The sequence below is a fragment of the Ostrea edulis genome, chromosome 5 (genome assembly GCF_947568905.1).
Source record: "Ostrea edulis chromosome 5, xbOstEdul1.1, whole genome shotgun sequence".
Lineage (NCBI taxonomy): Eukaryota > Metazoa > Mollusca > Bivalvia > Ostreida > Ostreidae > Ostrea > Ostrea edulis.
The window spans coordinates 66,781,533-66,786,447 of NC_079168.1; positions in this window are offsets into that span (position 1 = coordinate 66,781,533).

The following is a 4,915-nucleotide window of genomic DNA, read 5'->3' on the forward strand; positions in this document are numbered from 1 at the left end:
ATGCTGCTATTTCTATTTTATGTTTTGAAAGGACAGCAGTCATTAAGACGATGTAGTGTACGCCCTTAAAAGTATACGTGTACAGTACTAGTAATTCGCTAATGAAAATCATTGAACTATAATAGCACTTCTTTTACTAATATCGTAAATCAAAATGGGAAAGTTTTTACCAGCAGCGGTAGCACTGTAAATAGGGTGCTCGCTATTCACCCGCGAGACCCGGGTTCAATTCTTATTCCAGCGCTGTGTCAAGGATACAAGTTCTTGCAACTTAGTGATCCTCTCCGCTGTACTTAAATACAATGATAGAAGACTGTCATACAAACATTTTAAAATTCAACTGTATTTTGAAAATTATATATACTATCAAAACCTCAAAGAATCTCTAATGGCTAGACTTTCAGGTTTTAAATGGACGTCAGCCATTATGACGATGTAGAATACCACCTTAAGGCATACTTGTACTGCACCAGCGATTCACTAACTAGATTTAACTATGATAGGAAAGTTTTGTTGTTTTTTTTACTAATATCGTAAATCCTGAATGGGAAAGCTTCTACAAATGTAGCTGTAGATTAGTTCACTGTAGACAGAGTGCTCGCTTTTCACCCGCGAGATCCGGGTTCAATTCTTAGATCCGACGCTGTGTCGAGCTCAAGACGGTTAGGTAATGACTGTTCCCCGGCTCCGGTGTTATAACATATAATTTTCCCCCGTATAGGCTTTCCCCCCGGAAAAACGGACCTGGCATAGAATTTCCCCCTAGGAAGAATCCCCCCCCCCCCCCCCCCCTGGAAAAACCGTCCCAGTATAGAATTTCCCCCTAAATGACAGTACGCTTTCCCTCTTCTTACATTTTAGCTATGTATCCGTTTCCAGTTCTACTGCTAGAATTCTCTTGCTTATCTAGATCTAGAAATTCTTATTCTTTTTTTTTTATTTTGAGCAGGGCCTTGTGTATCACAATTATCATCTTATGTTTTTTTTTTAAATTTATATTTTTTAAACATACATACAGTATACATGTATATATATACATACATTCTGCAAAGAAACTTGTACAAAATGTGTATAACAAGCTACCAAAGGTATATGTATATATTCTTTTCTGAGAGAGAGAGAGAGAGAGAGAGAGAGAGAGAGAGAGAGAGAGAGAGAGAGAGAGAGAGATGTATACAGTCATTATCTGATATAAAAAGATACATATATATCGAATTTTTTTTTTAATAAAAAGAAAACGCTCAATGAAATAATTGATTCCAGCGGTTCCAGCAGGTGTCAAACAAATCTTTTTCACCATTTTTATATGCAATATGTTTCTGGGTTTCATAAAATGTATTCATTAGCGATATCGCACTATTTACATTCAGTGTCTTCCCTTGACGTCTCATAGCGTAGATATAATATTTCAGTCAGAGAACAAGATTATTTTGTATAGTTTTCTTTTCATCCAAAAATCCAAAAATAAGATTATTTTTGGTTATTGATATTTGAAGATTGGTTTTATGTTCAAAACAAACTTCAAGTTCTCTTAAGAAATGCTGAACACGATCACATTCCCAAAACAAATGTTCAATTGTTTATTCTTCTATCTGACAGAATGTACATATTCTTATCATTTCTAATTTTGCTTTTGAATAAGTATCAGTTTGAAGCTAAAATTTTGTTCAGTATTCTATATTGAAACCATTGCTGTTTACAATTACTTGTAACTTTAAAGGGCAATTTGAAAATCATTTTCCATTCTGTATCATTGAATTCAAATGTTTCATCCCACTTTCTTTTACCAGTAGGTTCTGTGCAGTTTTAATTGAGAAGAGTATAAAATTGTCTTGAATTTTTTTGCATCGTAGAAGAGTATATATACTCGACATAATCAGAAGGTTTGTTAATTTAATTAATTTTTTATCAAACTTGACTCTTTACATCCATGCTTTAATGACATTTATAACACTCATATATTCTAAAAAATCAATTTTCACTTTTGGATAAATATGGATTGAATAAAAAAAAATATAGTCAGGATACCCTTTATAAAGACTTTTATCTGAATTGGGGGACTTGTAAGTTTACTTGGAATTAATTTTGATGTAGAGTTACAGAACATGTCAAAACTAAATTATCAGCCAAAGTTAAGCAGAATAAAATCAATCTTAAATCAATGGGAGATAGCAATTCCAAATCCCGATGACAGCTATTGTAAAGAATTAGATAAACTATTCTTTTCTTTCTTGTGGAATCATTCTCGATATAGAATTTAAAAAAGAGGTAATTGTAATGCAATATGAGGATGGTGGGTTAAAAATGATCAATGTAAAGGCTTTTATGGCCTCTTTAAAATTGTTTTGGATGAGACAACTCCCTTTTTCAGATAGGGGTTTGCATAATTTCATACCAAATTTAGATCTGAATAAAGTTACTACATGTGGAAAAGAATACCAAAAAAAAAAAAAAAAAAAAAAAAAAAAAAATTAAAAAAAAAAAAAAAAAAAAAATAATGACATCGCTGAAAAACAAATTTTGGGTTGATGTATTTGATTCTTGGATATTGAGCTACAGCATAAACAAAATCCATTTACAGTTACAACAGTTACTCCAATATTTTACAATTCTAACTTTCTTGTGCGTAGGAAAGCATTTCTTGATAAATCCATGTTTCACAATGATACCTTAATGACCTTATTGATGAAGAGGGTTTGTTCCTGACTTATGAATCTTTCTGTAACATTTATCCAAAATTTTAAATGAAAATATTCAAATCGTGTAATGGTATATCAAAATTCATTCAGACATCTCAAGTCTTTGCCTTTATTTACTAGTACATGTATATAAAAATTCATGGGGGAAATTTGTGACACTTATCCATGAATAATCAATTATTTATAATAAAAAAATGTCATCAAGGGCAATAACTATTATGCTGGTATTTCCACTACTCCATATGAGGAAAATTTTCTCGAGAGGGACGTTAAACAATATTCAATCAATCATATATCCACAATTAATTTAAACATATTTATGAAATAGCAGTTTCTTTTTTATAAACTGATGACATTTCAACAAGTTTTGTCTATTTTTATCATTCTAGATCTGTTTATGTGATTTTCTGATGTCGACATATACTTCTGTTTTTGTATGTTTGATGCCACCTATTATTTATGATGATAAATAATAGGTGGCAACATACACGTTTTCTTTTGGTTCTTAATTAAACCATTCCTGGACTTTTTGACATCATAGACAGTTGCTTCTTCAACAAAAACGGAAAACCCTAAATATTCACATCTAGTGATCAGTCATCCCAAAAATTACTTCCTTAAACACCAATCTGATTTCATGCACAAGTCCCCTGAAGTTGAAATAAAAAATATTCTGGAGTTCTTCATTGACAATATCTTCGTAGTCTCCCATGGTCTGTTGGAATTCCCATGGGCACGAATTGTGCTCCTTTGTTAGCTGACCTGTTTTTATATTCCTATGAAGCAGAATTTATTCAAAAACTTCAACGTGAGAAGAAAAAAATATCTTGCTGTGGCCATCAATTCGACATTTAGATGTATCGACAACGTTTTAGCCGTTCTTGGCACACTGATTTTGACAACGGATAACTCCGTTTACCTGATCAAGATATAGGGCTCACGGCGGGTGTGACCGGTCGACAGGGGATGCTTACTCCTCCTAAGCACCTGATCCCACCTCTGGTATATCCAGGGATCTGTGTTTTCATAACTCTATATTTTGTATTGCTTATAGGAGCTATGCGATTGGCCACTGTTCGTTATCTTCACATTTTATGAATCTATATTGAGTGGAAATTAATGCACTTTTTCCACTTTTAACCATTGATATTAATAAATCACATGAGGGTGGAGCTACCTCAAACCGATAGATTTACAAATAATTTGCACATAAAAATACAGAATAACTGACTTCTTCGACACCAGGTTAAAGATGGAAGATTGACTTGTTAATCTGCACATGTACATTTAATTTACGAGATGTTTTTGTAACACCCTGTAGGTCATGTGACCTTTTCGTATAGATATGGGTCGGTGCTTGTAGACCATGTTTTTTAATGTTATGAGCGACAGTGTGCTCACGTTTTTGAAAAAAATTACTCCCGTATGCCTGCTTTGTATTCGAGTCAAATGACAAAATGATCGAACATCGGAATTTTTACACCAGATGACACTAGATCTACCTAGTTCTTGTTGCACGCAGAGGTACATAGGGCAAGAAAAGTCTATAAAAGTCTACAAAATATAACCAGATAATGAAGTTTTAGTATGGAATAATAGCAGCTACCTTATCATCCTATCAAACGTTCCTCTGTTTTTTTGGAAGTACTAATTTTTTTTTTACAGAAGTTCATGATGAGGTTACTTCCAGGGGTGAGGGTAAACGTTTATGTATATGCGCATGCGATTGCTTAATTGTACGATAGTCAAATACTGGCCACCGACCGCAGTTTATTTATCTCAGCAGGATGTACTTTCTTCAGCGCTACATTCATAACAAACACAGTATTTAGACAATACAGAATGGCATTTTCACATGTCCAAGCAATAAACATTGTTAACCCAAGACTTCACCTTCTGTTCTCAATTTGTATTTTTAAAAATAGAATATTGCTTTGTCATAAAGCCGATAGTGAAGACATTCCGTTGTCATGTTCCTGTCCAGATATCATCGGTCACATGGTGGTGCATGATTCGCTGCTTATTTTTTATTACGAGGCATATAGACATGCAACACATACTTTTGCGATTACTAGTAACCTATCTCTGGAAAAAAGACACTATTTATGAATGCAATCCACCAGAATCTTCAGAATTCCTCTTATTTGACTCACTAAAAAGTCTGTAAAGTTTGCATTTATAAACTGAGAAGAACAAAATGACACAGTAGAACTTTT